Here is an 18,160-nt window from a genome sequence, read left to right on the forward strand (position 1 = left end):
CTGTCGTCGTAAGGTCTGTTTTCCTGACCTCTGATCATGCGTGTGGCTCTTCTCTGGACTCTCTCTCAAGCTTCTCCACATCCTCTTTGAATTGTGGAGCCCAAAACTGGACACAGGACTCCAGCTGCGGCCTCACCAAGACTGAGTACAAAGGGAGAATGACGTCCTGGGATTTGCTTCAGAAACAACTATGGATGCAAGTCAGCATTTCGGTCACTTTACTAGCTGCAGCATTGCATTTCAGGCTCATGTTCATCTCGTGGTTAATGATGACCCCCAAGTCTCTTTCTTCCATAGTGCTAGCCAGTGTAGCACTGCCGAGCCTATAAGGATGCTGCAGGTTTTTCTTCCCAAGGTGGAGAACCTTACATTTTTTGGTGTTAAATATCATCAGGTTCTTGTCCATCCATTTGGTGAGCCTGTCCAGGTCAGCCTGGATCACTCGCCTGTCTTCTGGTGCGGATGCTTTGCCCCAAAGTATGGTGTCATTGGCGAACTTGGCCAGTCCGCTCCTGACTCCAATGTCCACACCATTAATGAAGATGTTGAACAATATGGGTCCAAGGACAGAGCCTTGTGGGACCCCACTGGTCTCGGGACACCATGATGAGTGACTTCCATCGATTACTACCCTCTGGGTCTGACCACGGAGCCAATTTCCCAGCCAGCAGATTGTGGTGGACCCAATCCCACAATTGGCCAGTTTTGCCAAGAGGTGATCATGGGATACCACATTGAAGGCTTTTTTGAAGTAAAAATATATGACATCAATCTCTTCTACCTTGTCCAGGTGATAGCTCACCTGGTCATAGAAGGAAATGCGTTTGGTCAAACAAGACCTACCAGCAACAAACCCGTGCTGGCCTTAAGATGTTGGCGTAAGCCAGTTCATTAAGGATGGCCTCTTTAATGAACTTTTCTAACATCTTTCCTGGGATATAAGTCAGGCTGATGGGCCTATAGTTCGCCAGATCCGCTTGCCTCCCGTTCTTGAAGACAGGCACCACATTGGCCTAATTTCAGTCTTTGGGCACTACACAAGAGCTCAAGGAGTTTTCAAAGATCCGTGCCAGAGGCTGGGCTACAATGCTCACCAGCTTCTTGAGTACCCTGGAATGTAGATTGTCAGGGCCAGCTGACTTGAAGCTATCCAGCTTCTCAAGAGGTTCTGTCACAAGTTCAGCATTAATGGAGGGCAGGGGATCTCCCTCACCTGGATTGCCCTGTCCCATGGGTGGGCATGGTTGTCCCATGGGATTGATAAAAGACCGACGTGAAATACCCATTTAATAGGTTGGCTTTTCCTGGGTGTCAGTTGTCAGTTGCCCCATCTTGTTCAGCAGGAGTCCAATGTTGCCCTTGCTTTTCCTCCAGCTCCCCGTATCTGAAAAAGGACTTTTTATTGTCCTTGATGCTTGAAGCTAGTTGGAGTTCAGTTGCAGCCTTTCCTGGTTTGCTCCCTGCAGGACCAGACCAGTGCAGAATATTCCTCCTTGGCGGTGAGTCGCATCCTCCATTCTTTGTAGGCCTTTCTTTTTAGCCTCAGGAGGTCTGCTAGATCCCTGGAGAGCCAGGGAAGCTGCTGTGCCCTCTTGCTACCTTTCCTCTGAGATGAAATAGAATTACCTTGTGCATTGAGGATCACTCCCTTGAGAAGCAACCACTCTTCTTGAACTCCCCTCTCCCTGGGGTCATGGTCCCTTAGGGCCTCACTGACAAACCTCCTGAGCTTGTCAAAATCGGCTTTCCTGAAATCAAGGACTTCTGTGTTGTTGATTGACTTGCCAACTTTATGGTGGATGGTAAAGGTGATCACCTTGTGGACATTGTCACCCAGCTTCCCATGGACCACTAGGTCACCTATTAGGTCATCTCCAGTAGCCAGTACCAGGTCGAGCAGTGCTTTACCTGTCGTTGGCCCATAGACTTCTTGAGTTAGGTAGAGGTCATCCACACATGAGAGAGAGCTTTGCGACCACTCAGATTTTGCTGAGTGGTCTTCCCATGAGATGTCCGAGTAATTGAAGTCAACCATGACAACCATGGTTCTGGAGCATGCAGCCTCAGCCAATTCCTGGGCGAACTCCTGGTCAAGCTCTTGACTTTGGGTGGGAGGTCTGTAGTAGACTCCCACCATTGTGTCCCCTGTACCGTGTTCCCCATGGATTTTAACCCAGAGGGTCTCCAGTCATCCACCCTGGTCATCAATATCAGCTTGCAGAGATGCGTAGCTTTCCTTAAAATAGAGATCAACACCCTCACCACTTTTATCTACATGATCCCTCCTGTACAGGATATAGCCATCTATACCCATGGTTCAGATATGGGTGGAGTCCCACCAGGTTTCTGTTATCTCTATCACATCATAATTATTTGCATTAAGCCAGAGGATGAGCTCCTCCTGCTTATTCCCCAAGCTACTGGCATTTGTGTACAGGCAGACAAGTGTCCTCTTGGGGGCTCTTGCCTTGCCCACAGATTGCCCCAGGGCTGGGGCAGGGGTGGGCTCCCTTATGTGCCTTGGCCTGCTGGCTTTGCAAGGGTTGCTCAGTGGGCCAGCAGTGGTGGTAGTCCCCCCATCCCCCAGCACACTTAGTTTAAAGCCTGGTGGAGCACATCAGCCAGTCTGGCTGAGAAGAGCCTCCTCCCCAGGGGAGAGAGGTGGAGGCCATCTCTTCCCAGCAGCTCACTGCCTCTCTTGCCAAAGAGCGGGCTGTGGTCATAGAAGCCAAAGCCTTCCCAATGACACCAGCACCGCAGTCTTTGGTTCACTACGTGGATTCTGTTCTCCCTCCTCAGCCCATAGCCCGAGACTGGGAGGATCGACGAGAACACCACCTGTGCTCCCAGACCCTTTAGCCCCACTCCCAAATCCCTGTAGCACCTCACAGCCTGGCTGGGAGCACTCCGAGCTGTGTCATTGGTGCCCACATGAATAAGGAGCATGGGATAGTATTCTGTGAGCTGGAGGAGCTTAGGGGTTTTCTTTGCAACGTCTTGGATGCGGGCCCCTGGGAAGCAGCTAAGGGGTTGGAGCGGCAGATTGCCCCCTCAGTCCCCCTCAGGATGGAGTCTCCCATGACAAACACCTTACATTTTGTCTTGGGGAGAGCGGGGGCAGTAGCTGCAGTTGAGCCCGTGTTGCCTGTGGGAGCTGGCAACTCAGCAGGCTCTGCTGGAGCAGCAAGAGGTGTATACCTGTTGCTAAGCTCCAGCGGGGCACAGGCCTTGGTGCGGCGGGCCTTAGGGCCCTTGACCACCTTGGTCCATCCCCTTGACTGGACAGAGTGGGAGGTCCCAGAGTCCTCCTTTGGCCTGGAGGGAGACAGTGGTCTATCTTCTGCCTCCCGGGAGAGAAGGGCCTGGATTGCAGGTACTTGCAACTAACTTTAGTGCCAAGTCCTAATGCACATTAAATTTAGTCACACTTAAATGAACATGTAGACACAGCCTGTAATGAGTAAGATGGGTCTGCTGTTACAATGACTTATTCCTGCTCTATTCAGTGATTGGTTTCTGAGAAGTGTAACAATGCAGTAGTCAAGCAAATCTTAGTACAGGAGGAAAACTGGTGAATAAATGGCATCTCCAGTAAAACTTGATGTATTTTGCATGCTAATGCCCCAGTCAGAATGCTGCCATTTATAGGGTTTTGTTTTTTATTTTTGTTTTTTAATCTCGCAAGTCTAGGAGATAGTGGTTATTTTAAAAGTTTAATAATGCTTAGTTCCAGTGTTTCTTACAAAAAAGCCATATAATTTACAAATACATATGAGAAGCAGATGCTAATAATTTTGTATGCTAAGAATGTTTGTTTTCCACATAGGGCATGTGTTACCATACATCATTGCTAGTATATAAATATACTGGGTATTTTCATGAAGTGAAAGTTTAAGTTAGAATGATGAATTAAAAGATTATACAAATTCTTGTAAGCCTACAACACCATGAAGCAAACACTGAAAAACCAGTATGCTAAAAACCAGGAAAAAGCAAGCAATCTGCTTCCAAATTGATATAACAATATTAATACTATTTGGGCATATCTACACATGCATTTAAGCATGACTACATTTAATGTGCATTGGATTAATACGCATTAAATGATTTTTGGCAGGCGTCTACAAGTGCAGAGATTTGGCACTAAATTTAATCCCAAGTCCCTGAAACCCTGACACTTACCTCTGTGGCCCCTGAGGGGAGCTCCAGACTCTGGCCACATGGCTGCCAGCTGTGTTGAAGCCAGACCCAGTTGCCAGCACCTGGCAGCCATCTGGAAAACTCTAATCCCTAGCCAGCCCCTTCCCTGCCCAGAAACCATGTGCCCAGCACAGGGACACCACACAGCAGCTCCCTCCTTGCCCACCCTGCCTCCCTGTGTCAGGACTGCCTTGCCCCTTCCCCTGTCAGTGACGCCCAGCACCTTGCTGCTCAAGCCCAGCCCCAGCCAGTGACAACCAGTCACCTGCTGTCCATGGTGCTGGCCCTGCTAACCCTAGCAGGCTCCCACTCCACCCAGGCCCCAAGACAGCCATGCACCCACCAACGGGGGCTAGGGCACTGGCTGCAGGAGGCCCTGCCCAACCCCTTTCTCCTGTACTTCCAGCTCTAGCCTGCCTGCCCCACCATGCATACCCCCCTTACCCCTGGACCACACACAGCACCACTCTCAGGACATGCACATGGGTGAAACAAAAAACCTTTATTACCCTCACAACATCCAACCCCAACTCTTCTCCCTTCCCCTCTGAACAAACAGAACCCCCTCCTCCTCTCAACCAACAGAGTCTTTCCACCACCCTCCTCACCCACCAACAAAAAACCCCCCATTTACAAAGGGGGGGAACTCTATACAAGGGGGGAACTCTATACAAGGGGAAAACTATTTAGAATATTTTAGGTCTTCAAGCTGAGAGTGGGGGACATGGGGTGGGGTTAGGGGGGGAAGGGCCACGGGGAAAGTGCCCAGCACCCCAGCCCCTGGATGTTACCTGGGAATAGGCTCAGGCCAGACCCTAGCAGCACAGGAGACCTGGAACTAAAATTAGTGCCAGGTCACATCTACCCACTCGTTAATACGCATTAACTAATCATGCCTAAATTTGATATCTGCATTTTCAGGTATCAGATTTAGACATTATTATCCTAAGTTAATGTGCATTAAGGATGCACACATGTAGATGTAATGAGTATTAACTTAGGGTAATGCACATTAATGCATCTTGTGAAGATGCACCACCTGAGACTTAATCTAATGGAATGCTGATGCATCCTGATGTTGCCATTAAACCACTAAGAATCTGAGGAATGGTGACATGTTTTGAATTTAAGCAGATTGCGAAGTACCTAATGTTCATTTCAAGATAAATACAAGGAAATAGATAGGCAAACTAGATTAGGTCAAAAAGCAACACGAGATGTTAAGATTGTGCAAGTTTATCCATACTTGCCCTAGATTATTCTCCAGCATAAGGTTTTGTTTTTCAAAGTGCATTCAGTATTTTGGCTATAAGTACCTTTCAAAGCCTTAGCAGAGGCTATGCTGAACATTCTGAACAGCACCCTGCACAGACCACAGGTTTTAAGGGCATATGTGTAGCTAAAGCCCCCTGGCGCATGTTATACTTATTGTGCAATTAATTATTTAATTGCACAATAAAATTAGACATGCTACATGTGCAAAGTAATTATCACACAGTAAAATGGCCACTGAGTCAAAAATGACCAATGAATTACAAACATATTACTTGAAAAATGTAAACCATCTTTACAGCTAGTTTCTATCAAGCTTTAATTTAAATGTGTGGCATGTTACATGTAGGGCGACAATATTTATCCACGTCCTCCAGCATCCCAGGGTAGATTGCTTGTGTGTGCACCCTTGCTTGCTTGCTTGCTTACTTGACCCCTCCCCCTCCCCTTCTCCTTAATGTAAGGAGACTCATTCTTAACTGCTACCACAGGGTGCAGTAGCAGGAGATGTCAAGACTCACTGAGCCTCCTCACTCTCTTCAACCTGCCTTCAAGGCTGCTTCTTTAAGAAGCCATTAGCACCTCTGTGAAACCCAGGGTGTAGACAAACACTCAAGTGACTTGATATATGTGTCCCAGAGATGGGGGAGGAATTTTGTTCAGAAATCTGTGGGCGGGACAAGCATATACACAAAAGCACGTCATAAGGTCCCTGGAGAGTTTGAGCCCTGCCACTTCTGTCCCACTGTGTCCTCCCACACTTTTACACAGGTCTACCCCATCTGCACAAGGGTTGAGAGCAGCTTTTTCACCCAGGAGGAGCCCGGCTGACTTCTCATTCTCAACACAGCTCCAGAGAGGAATTTTCAGTCCCTGCCAGCAGCTTTCCAGCTCCTCTTGCCAGTGAGCACTAACAGAACAAGTTCCCAAGATACCTTTGTATCTTCTGGGTAACTTGTCCTTTGAATGAGAAGCAAGATATATGGCATGACAGTTTCTACTGAGTAATATTGCCTGTTGCTTGATAAAGGGACATCTGCCAGGGCCATTAGTTACATATTGCATAAACCCTGTTGGCCTGCTTTTGTAACGGACAGTCCTCTTATATTTCTCCAACTCCCATCATATGTTTCAAGAGCTGGACCTTTAATTCTGACCCATAAACACAGCTGAAAACCTAAAAGTGGCCATTCTGGCAGCATCTGATGAAGTTTGATTTTATCTAACTAGGAAAGAAGGTTTTTATTTTTTTACAAAGATAAATTTTATTGAGTTGAGTATATGCCTTTCTTCACTCTGCCTTTGACTGGTCAGTTTTTGCTGTAAATATAAGAGTCCCTTTCCCATTTTAGATAAGCTAGTGCACAGTCTAGTTGCTTAATGTATATATCATCCAAAGTTCATTTAATGATAGGCACCCGTAAACACATATCCTGTTAACTGAGAATGTAGTTAGTTTTAAAGGCTTACTTAGTTTTTCTTTACCTTTTGAGTGGCAAAATTTCTTGACCAGTTATATGATCATACTTTTTTTCTTTTGGAATCCTGCAAAATGTAAAACTCCTGCAAAATGTAAAACTCAGTTATTTCAGATTAAATTGTTTTACTTTTCCACAAGTCATCTATACCATATAATAATAGTGACTCAGTAAATTTGTAGCATGGTTTATTTTGTTATGAATAATACTACTACCCTTCATACCAGAAATACTTTAATAAAATACCTTTCATTTAAATATATACAGGTTTAGCTGTCTCCAATATATTTCTTTGGTAGCCACATTTAAACTTAATGGGGAAAAATCTGTTTTTTAGATAGTGGATCTGTGAAAATGAATTGTGAAAGCTTATAATACTTTTTGAGAGGCTGTGTCTCAAAGCTACCTGAGTTTGTCCATCTTTGGCCCTGATCTGGTAATGAAATCCAGGAAGCCAGAAGCCATATGTGTCTACAAAGTTCACTGCAAGTTTTAAACTGTGGTTTTGGTACTTAATCTGCCTATCTAAAAATCAAATTTCTAATAATAGTTAAAAACAAACAAACAACTTTAAGGCCAGTTTTGTTCTTTTCAAGAATGCAAATCAACTTTTTTTAATGTTATTGGTATTTTAAAATTGCTGTTTAATCAAGTTTAAATTGAGCTGTTAAAATGTTCCTGCTACCTAATTGCAGATAATAGAATTTAATTATATGTTTGTGTAGTTGATTATACAGTTACTTCCATCATGCTGCAAAGTGGAAAATGAATTGTTAAGTACTGTACCTGATGAATACTGCTATCATATGTTATGTGGTAGAGAACAGGAGATATATACATCCAGAGTATATCTCTAACTCTAAAACTAAAGAAGGGTCATTGAAATAACCAAAAGATACATCATAAGAACTGTCACTGAGGTAGAGTGTTATGTATATCTATCTACCTTCTGTAAGCACGAATATGGTGTTTCCCAAATATCATACGTATTCTCTTGGAACGTCCTAGGAAACAACATGGTAAGGAAATAAATAGATTAAAGGGTTTGTTCTTTGTATAGAAAGGAAGTCTCCAAATTATCATCATCATACCCAGTTCATATTAGCTTATATCGTAATTCAAGCAACATCAGGCAACCTCCTAATATAGTTTATAGTCCAATAAATACATCACATATCACAGGTACGATGCTATTTAAACTATCCTCTGTATCTGACTACATTTGAGCTGGTGGTAACAAGTCCTCATCTTTGAAGGTAGGGATTACTGTTATAAGGTGATTTTAGAGTAGTATACGTGCATGATTGAGCAAGTTTTGTGTACAGTCTCCTGTTTTTTACCCTAAAACTATAAAAAATCAAGGACACCAAGTTTCAAGTATCTGATATGAGAAGAAATGAATGTGGACTCTGTTCACTTCTGTGTATCAGGCAAAGATGAAATATTAAGGAAAAAAATAAATTTATAGTGGTACCATTAAAAAATCAACATATTTCAGAGGTCATGACACAGTAGTAAGTGAAATATCTAAATTGGTTTTTATTTAAACAAAATATTTAAAAGTTACATAGTAAAAAACATCTTATACTATCTGTATGTGCAGTAACAGTCATTATAGAGTTTTCTGACACACATTCATCAGCAGTGACAGTAGATATTCCAGCTATTCTACTAAGTAGTGATGCATTTTTCTCTTGTGGCTGTGAAGACCAATGTTAGATTTGCAGTTCCTGCCACAGTCATCACAGGAGTACATGGCATTAGGGAAACAGCCTGTACTGACAGGCTGTTTCATTTGGTCAAGTTTTTGGAATAAGTCAAGTGACCATTTCTTGTCATGATATTGGACTCCATGATTCAGAAGGGAGGACCACTCTGTCCTGTCTCCTAGTATGGCCTCCCAAAGGCTTGAGTCAATTCTAAAAGCCTTCACATTCTGCTTGCCAACATCTTTGAAGCACAATTTTGGGCACCTTATTTTTCTCTCCCCACCTGTAATTTGCCCATATAGATGCTACAGTAAAAAGCCAGTCCTTTGGGAGCATCACCTTAAGCTGGGAAGCCCCCAGCTAGTAAGGTGCTGACCTGACATGGTCTGCCTGCCTCATTTGGCGTGTGAGGCTAGACCAAAAGTAAAAAACAAAAACAAATTTCAAATCAAGTACAAGTAAACAAGAAAAGAAACCTTAAAACCTTCTGGCTGAGAAGCTGGATTGCAGTCCTTTTGGATGCTCCCATATTCCATCCTATGAAGATGGCCAAGTTGGCTTAGATGCCATAGTTTGAATAGTGCATTGATGGTTGGAAGTTTGACTTTGGTGATAGCCTCTGTGTCCATGATTCTGCCTTGCTACATGATGTCAAGGATGCATGGTAAACACTGTAGGTGGAAGCTTTTCATCTACTCTTCTTAATACACATATGTTGACTATCTCCCACTGCTATACATAAGGACACTAAGGATGTAGGCTTTGTACAGAAGCAGCTTGGTTCTGATTGTGAGTTTTGCATTGCTTCAGACTCATATGGAGAGCTTACTCAAAGTTTCAGCTGCTTTTTCCAATGAGCACACGTTAGCTCTTCATCCAGTGATGGGTTGTTGCTGACTGTGGATCCATGGTAGCAGAGCATGTTCACAGTTTCTAGAGGTATGTTATCAAGGCTGATAAATAGTGACTGGCAGACCCCCTGTTCTAGGACCACAGTCTTCTTGATGCTGATGGCCAGGTAAAATATCCTGCAAGCATGGGAGAGGTGATTCATGAATATCTCTGGTTTGCCTTTCTCATGCGTGGTGAGTACAGCATCACCAGCAAAAAGAAGCTCCCTAGTATGTGCCTTACTTTTTGTCTTGGCCTTAAGATATGATAGTTTGTAGAGTTTGCCCCATGATCCTGCCTCCCTCCAAGCCATCAAAAGCATAGTGCAGCAGCATAGAAAAGAATATCCCAAAGAGTGTGGGTGCCAGAACACAACCCTGTTTCAGTCTACACTCTCTTCATCTCAAACTTGCAGAGACTGATCCATCAAACTGAACTGTGGCCTGCATGTTTTCATGAAAGGAGCATATCATGCTGAGTAATGTTGGGGGGCATCCAATCTTTACCAGGACCTTGAACAAAATTGCTCTGCTGAAGGCTTTTATCAGGTCAACAAATGCTACGTACAATGGCTTATTTTGTTCTCTTCATTTTTCTTGCAGTTGGTGTAAGGAGAATATCATGTCCACTGTTGATCTCCCTGCTCTGAATCCACACTATGATTCTGGGTAGACACAGTGAAGAAATTGTTGCAGGCATCTCAAGATGACTCTAGCAGAAGCCTTGCCTGTGGCACCAAGGCAAGAAATGCCCCTATAGTTGTCGCAGTCACCCTTGTCTCCCATGTTCTTGTAGACAGCAATGCTAGTGCCATGCATGTCCTGGGGTACTTGACCTTCATTCCAGCAGCATACTAGGAGGTGATGAAGATGTGGTAGCAAGCTAGCCTTTCTGCACTTGAGAACCTGAACTAAGATGCCTTGGAATACCCTGCTGAATACTGGTTGTGTTTCAGGTAGGCTGTATTATTGGCTTCAACAAATGGTAGCATCTCTTCTGATGCTGGCATCATGAACCACCTTGACTATATTGGCCCCATTGTTGGTGGTCATGAACCTCATAATGCAGGGGTGGTTTAATTGGGCAGGGTGAGCTCACTTGTTGTGTGGGACCTATCCATCACCTCCACTTGAAGGAGAGCTCACTGATGCCCTGATTGATCACACCAGTGCCGTGTGAGGGAAAGATAGGCATGATCTCCACCTTGGTAACTCCAGATGTCCGAGGTGAAGTGTGAAACTACCTTCCACAGCTCCTCCGTCAAGTGCTCCCTGCATGCCTTATACAGGGAGGGCACTGCTATCCTGCTGAAGGTGGTGCATGCAGGAACTTGGTAGGAAGGGGCCATGAGTGTCATGAACCACCTGAACCATGGATGCTCAACAAAGGAGAAGGGCTGTCCATCCAAACAAGCATCTCCCCAATGCTCCGGGTGACTTCTCTCACCTTGGGAATACACTCACTCCCCTTTGTCTCTGCCTTTGCCCCACTGGTAAAGGGTGGCATGCCTCTGCTACTGGGGGATAGGGGTTTTGGAGCAAGAGGGGAACTTATTTTTGGGGACCCACTGGTGTCAGGCTGAAGAAGAACAAGGGCAAGGGGGTGCTGCCTCCTGAGATGCAGCAGCATTGCTATGGTAGTGAAGTTTCATGTCCTGCCCCAGCTGATCTGCTTTTGACAGTGCTGGCAGGTAGCATACCTGGGATCATCTGCCACCTCAAAGTGATCTCAAACTACACTACCCCCCACTTCTTGGTTGATGGTGGGGATCCTGCCTTATGCTCCTCCTCACCAGGCAGAGGCACAACAACAGGAGCAGCTAAGCCACCTGCCCTCACAACCTACTCCAAAGTGCCTTCCAGAAGACACCTGCCTCTAGGGGAACTTTGAGGATGTAGAGCACAAACTCAGATTTACCTTTCTTTCCCAGAATTTCATTAGCTGTGGCACTCGGCTCCACTGCTTTCATATCTGGCTCCTCCTCTGGCACTGGAAGGCTCATGCTGGGAACTGAAATTGGGGTGGAGAATGTCATGCTGGTGGTTATTACTGATGTTAGTGCAGGTGGTGCAGATGCAGACACTGCTCCCACCTCCTTGCTCCCACTAGCAGCAGAAGACTCATCGCTGCCAGGAAATATGCTTTTGGGGGGAGGGGAGGACTTGCAGCTCTCCCTCTGCCCCCTTTCCCTCTTTTGCCAGAAGACCTGCCTTTCCAGCATACTTCATAATGTTTGGTGTGCTGCAAAATGTGTGCGTGTCTATAACACATGTTGTGACTTCCTGCACAGTGATGACACACTGTCAAGGAAACCACAGAAGGAGAGACTAGCTGGCTGCCAAGAGACTAGATAGCAAGCCAGAGTCTTTCAGATGCTGCTGGTCCCAGAGACAAACAGCTCACAAGATCACTTCATAGACAGACTTATATGTTCTGTCTATGTCCCTCCCCCAGTGTACTGCAATTGGAAGGGAACTAAGGAAAAGATCACTGTCACTGGCCAGCTACGGGTATCAATATCAGAGCAGTCTTTCCCCTCTTCTTCCCCATCCCTTTTCTCAGTTTCTGTTCCTGCATTCCTGCTTTCTGAATCTCCAAATCTTTTCTGAATCTCCTCTGAATAAATTTGGAGGCTTCTGTTTGATTCAGCCCTTTTAATGGGTCTCCTGATTCAATTTTGGATTTGGAGATTTGGCCACCGAATCAGGACGAATCTCCTCCGAATCAAATCAGCTACCAAAGCTTTGCACAGCCCTAATACATAGGTGCTTTAAGGAGTTCAAGAAGTCATTGGCCATTTTCATTCATTTTTCCGATGCCATAATGTCCCAGGCAGGTTGGCCAAGAATCATGATCTGTGCCTACTTAAACATTAAAGTCCCCTAGGAGGGGAAATCTATCATTTGATGGTAGGTGTGCAATGACTTGGTGCAGGGCATCTTGAAATTACCTTTATTATCTGAATTTGTCTAAGAAATTGGTGCCTAGGGGCTAAGGATGTTAACAAAACTGTCAGTTGACCTCTATAGCCTGAGTGAGATGACATGATCTGATGTTCCAATGGGGGTCTTGATGGCTTTGACCAACGTGTTGCAAACTACTTATCCAACTCTATGTAGGTGAGTATCTTCTGCACTGCTGCCTTTCCAGAAATAGAACATGCATTGGCCAATCTTGTCTCCTGCAGGGCTGCAATGTCAATGCTAAGTTCTCAATCAATCAATTAAGTCTTCTGGACATTGTCCATCATCTATAAATTGTCATTCTTGCTAGGACACATAGTTCTGCATTCCAGCTTCTTAGCCAGCAGGTTTTTAGGTTTCTTTTCTTGTTTCCTGGTGCTTGATTTGCCATTTGTTTTTTGACTTTTGGTTTAGCCCCACACACCAAGTGAGGCAGGCAGACAATGGTGGGTCAGAACCTTACTAGCTGGAGGCTGCCCAGTTTAAGGTGGGTGGTGGCTGACCAGTACAACACAATTCATTTCTCTCACTAACAAAAGACTAGAATGCCACAGGTCACTATAGCAACTGAGCTGAGCTTATGACCCATGACTGCCCCCTTCTGTGGAGCCCATGCAAGTTGCAAAGATGCAGTGTCCTGTTAATTACTTAATTCAGTTTAGTCTGCAATGGCCTGGGCAGTTGATAGGGAGACACTTGAGTTGTCTATGTATCAATGTCCCCTTCTAAGCCTAGCTGATTGATCCTAACAGATCATCTGGAACCAGCTTGGCTGCAGGAGCTGCCTGTATGAAAATCTTTAATCCATCTGCCTTTTGGGGCTGCACTCCTAGACTGGTTGCCAGCCAAGACTGGAGACCCCATTCCACCCTGCCATGGCACTCGCCTTCTGGTGGCATTTCCTCCACCAGGGGTAAGGACTAGTACCCATCTATAAGTTGCTCCTCTGCCCAAAACCATTGGCACCATAGAGGTTGCTAGGCTATTCCCCACTGCCCAACTCTGTGTTGACAGCTGCAGGTAGTATCATATACTGTTATAACAGTAGCAGACCTGGGCTGGTCTGACCTGACAGATTATACAGTTAATGTCATTAATTGAACATCTTTAAATGACTAGAAAATTAACATTTTATATGCTTCTCTCAGATCAGTAAATTAGAAAGACAGTGTATTAGTGATGCAACAAAACTTTTGCATGTGGTAATAGCTGCATAAACATATTAATAACATTCCCAAAGGAACAATGATCATAGATAGCATGTGTACTTAATTAATATCAATAAATGTGATAGAAAATTAGAAGGAAAGGAATCTTTTGGTTCTCCTTTGGTTTTTATTTCTTTTCATATTCTCACTTTTTCTTTTAGAATAATGTGGCAGGTCATAGCAATTCAGATCAGAAGGCAATTTTTTTTCTGGGGAATTGCCAAAATAAAAAATAATAACAAAAATAAAAAGGGAAACAAAATGCACAGAATTGAAGCCTAAGAAGAAAAATCCAAAACACATGTCAAAATACATGTCCAAATATGTCATTTGCAACATCCAAAAAAAAATGGAATTAAGAAAAGCTAAGCTATCAAGAAAAAAGTATTTGGCTGCTGCCCGTCACTAGAACTTTATTAGCACATTGGAACCAAATGTATAAGGTTAAATTCTGCTACAAGATGCTTACACAGGCTTCTCATTGATTAAGCAACCTGGACATCTGCTGAATGAAAGAATTTGGCTCATGGCATATTAAAGTTAAAAGGCGACATCAAATATATTTTTTATGCAGAATGTCCTACTGATTTCATTGCTGAGTTCTACTTAAAAGTGTTGGTACCATATGGCATAATGCTGCTAAAACACCCAATCTCTATATCAACTATTGAGAGCATTAGCTGGCAGAACAGAGGGGGCACATAAGGCATCATGGAGGAAAAATAGCTGAAAGTGCATCTACTATGGAAGCTAAACCAGTGCTTAAGAGGCCTTTTGCTTTTTTGTTTTCCATTTAACACGTTCATTAGGGCTGTGTGAAAGAGCACCATTCCATTTTGACTTCTATTTTGGTGTTTCAGTGAAACAGTGTTCGTTTTGAGTTTCCTCTAATTTTGAAGCCGCTGTTCTATTTTGTTTTGTCAAAATTGTTTCACTGTTTTGACACTGTTTCGATGTTTCACCCATAGGCTATAACGGGGAAGGAAAAAACTGCCTATAACTTTGTCATTTCTTGCCTGATTCAGATGAACCTTGCAGAGATGGTAGCCCCTCCTGATGCCATGAAGCCTGCCAACCTTCAAGGATATAAATAGAGGGTTGTCTGGGAAACTGCACCTTAAGCTACAGATGAGCAAAACTCATGTACGTGTGTGTGTTACGGCACAGGAGGGTGAAAACTGCAGGTATGGTAGTCCCTTCTGAGGACATGGAGCTTGCTAGTTTTCAAGGACGTAGGTGCAGGGATTTCTGGGAAACTGCACCTCAGGCTGCTGACAAGTAAAACTGATGACATGGGTGACACTGTGTGTGGTAAGGTACACCCTCACTGGTGCTGGGGCCTCTACATGACATGGTAGTGTGCCCAATGAGGTCTCCTCCCCTACAGCTTCAGTCTGGTCCACCACTTTAAATGACAGCAGGTAAGCACTGCAGTGCACTGCAGCACAGTAGCACTAGCTTCTCAGGCAGCCAAACTGTCATAGACTAGAGCCTTTCTTTCCTTTCCCGCAGAAGCTTCTTCTCCAGCAGCTGCCAAAGAACTCTAGCTGCCAGCCCCAGCCCTGGGGCTTAGATGTGCTCAGGGCCCTGCATCCTTCCAGACTGGGGACAGGTGATAGAAGTGTTGGTCTAAGGACATGGCACTGTCAGATAAGGTCCTTTGGGTCAATTTGGTATCCTTTAGTAGACCATATGAATAGTTAAAGAAAGCCAGGGCAATGAGGGGTTGTGTTTTGATTTTATGGAGAGGGGTTTTCCTTGATTGTCCGATGGGGCTTAGGGGCTTATGGTTAATGAAATGAGAATTTTTATAAAAGAATTGAATGGTAGAAATAGAGATGTTGTTTTGGAAATATTAATGATGTGTTACTTGTGGTGTGTGATGGGTTATGTTGTGTTTTTATGTTTATGTGTTTATTATGAAAAAAACCCTGAATAGTTAGAGAAATATATCTTAGCAAGCTTTCAGGCTGAAAAACTTTGTCAGGCTAAGGAAGCACCTACAGTTGGTCTCTGTGTGTGCAGTTCCTGGATGGAAGGAATAGTAAAGAAGCCAGAGGCTAGCATGCAATGCAGGCAAGAAAGCCAGTCAGTGAAAATGGGAATGGAGACATCAGGGGGTGAGGGACAGTCTGGGGTGGGTGGAAAAGGGTAGCATCACAGGTAAAAGTGAAGAGGTATATGGGGAGTCAAATGTGCAGCAGGTTGTAGTGTGTCATAAATCCAATGTCTAGAGAAAGTCCATGACTTTCTGTACCTAGGAGGTTGATGAAATGCAGTTCATAGGCCCAGCTCTGAAAAGTGGTTAGTAAATACAAACAAGCACTGAACCTTGCTAACCTAATCTCATCACCAAAACTAAAACTAACTTCCTACAGCTCAAAATACAAAACCTGTCAACAGTATCCAGTACCCCCACAAACCACAGACCAGAATCTATCAAGGACGAGAATACCCAACTACCTGTGGGGGCATATTCCTCACAAAAAACCCCACTCAGTCTCCAGTCTCTCAGGCCTGGTCCTAAAAGGGAATTTACAAAACACTTTTCAGCTCTGAGAGTGGGGCATTCCATGGCTTTTAAAAAATGAGAAAAGGAAATAGGTGCAGACAGAGCTCCATCTGCACCTGGAGCTTGGGGAAGCCCAGCAGCGGGAGGTTTACCTTGAGGAACACCAGCTGTTCCACCAAACCAGGATACAAGCAGGTGTGGTGGGGGGACACTACATCCCCAGAAATTCTGAACACCCTCTCACTCAGGACACTGATGGGTGGACAGGACAGATGTTCATGGGCAACCATGGCCAGATCTGGCCACATCTGGCTGTGGCTTGCCCAGTAGGCCAAGGGGGCGCATAACAGTGACTCCACATCCTTGGCAAGTTAGGAGCCACCAAGGCCTGAGTGCTACCTGCCTGATGGTGGGGTCTGGTGCCTCTGAACCCCACCATAGAAGCCATGCCCTTGGCCCACATTTGCATTGCCTGTAGTGGAGGAGGAGACTGGCTAATGGATGGCGTGCTAGTATGGGACAGTGGATCCCCCTCTTCCACATTCTCCTGCTTCTGTCCTTCTGCCTCCATGCCTCCATGACTCTCTTCACCAGATCCTCCATCCACTGATTCAGGCTTTGGCCACTGCATATGATGCCCTTCACCCTAGAGTCACACATGGTGGCCAGCATGTGGACCATACTGGACTGCAAGGGACCAAACCATTTCCTGATGACCTCCTTCAATTGCCTCACCAGTGCTTGTATGCTGCGTAACAGCAGCTTGCCCCAGCCAGGAATATTGGTCCCCTGGAAGCTCTCCACTTGCCTCTGAAGTTCCCTCACTATGGGGACCCTTGGCTAAGGAGAGCATCACCAGTGTTGAGGGTCTCAGTGGACTTGAGGAAGGGCTTGGGGACCACCAAGATCTGGGAGATGGTATCCCACACCATCCCAATCTCCCTGAGCATGGCTATCTCCTGGATGGCCTTCTATTGCTCCAGCAGCTTCTCTAGCATCAGGTATGTGGAGTTCCAGAGTCTCCACATCCTTCATGAACTTGTGCTGTGGAACGTTCAGCTCTGTTTGTTTGTCCCACACCATCTTGGCCCCCTTGATACTCCAGTGGAAGAAGCCCTGTCCCCCTCCAAGATGTCCCGGACCATGAGGTAGAACTAGTGTGCCACACAGTGGATGCCAACAGAGTTGGCATCATGGACCACCTTGATCATATTGGCCCTATTGTTGGTGACCATGAACCCACAGGTGAGCTCGCCCTGCCCAACAAGTCACCCCTGCACCAAGTGGTTCATGGCCCCCCATGATCTTGGTTGCAGTGTGGGACTCATCCATCACCTCAGCTTGAAAGAGAGCTCGCTGATGGCCTGACTGATTGCACCAGTGCCCTGTGAGGGAGAAGTACACGTGATCTCCACCCTGGCTGCTCCAGATGTCTGAGGTGAAGTGTAAGGCCACCTGTGGACCTTTCTTGCACAGGTCCTCCCTCAAGTACTCCCTTCATGCCTTATACCAGGAAAGCACCATCATCCTGCTGAAGGTGGTGTGTGCAGGCATGTGGTAGGATGGAACGATGAGCAACATGAGCCACCGGAATCCTGGCTGCTCAACTAAGGAGAAGGGCTGGCAATCTAGAGCAAGCATCTCCCTGATGCTCTGGGTGATCTCACTCACCCTTGCAAAGTGCTCCACTTTCTGTCAACCTTTCCCTCACTGTTCCAGGGTGACTAGCCTCTGCTTTGGGGGGATGGGGGCTTTGGAGCAAGAGGGGGACTTTCCTTTGGGCACACTCCCACTGGTGCCAGGATGAGAAGCAAGGGCAAGGGGTTGGTGCCTTCAGAGACGTATAGCGTTCTCATGGTGCTCATGTGTTTTGCTCCCTTGCTCTGACTGGTTCGGGCTCAGTAGTGCAGGCAGATTGTGTATGTGG

The 18,160-nt window shown here is 45.4% G+C and overlaps 1 long non-coding RNA gene across 1 annotated transcript in view; it reads right to left on the reverse strand.

The window, feature by feature from the left end:
* The window catches only part of LOC109299272, an 18,260-nt gene extending 365 nt beyond the window's left edge, over positions 1–17,895 (reverse strand). The window contains exons 1-3 of the long non-coding RNA XR_002097808.1: positions 17,803–17,895; positions 8,730–8,736; positions 7,517–7,518 (exon numbers count right to left, since the gene is read on the reverse strand). This is a non-coding gene — a long non-coding RNA (uncharacterized LOC109299272). The remainder of the gene's footprint in view (positions 1–7,516; positions 7,519–8,729; positions 8,737–17,802) is intronic.
* Positions 17,896–18,160: the final 265 nt, after the last annotated feature.

Source organism: Gavialis gangeticus, unplaced genomic scaffold (genome assembly GCF_001723915.1).
Source record: "Gavialis gangeticus isolate Ggan-Ray unplaced genomic scaffold, GavGan_comp1, whole genome shotgun sequence".
NCBI lineage: Eukaryota > Metazoa > Chordata > Crocodylia > Gavialidae > Gavialis > Gavialis gangeticus.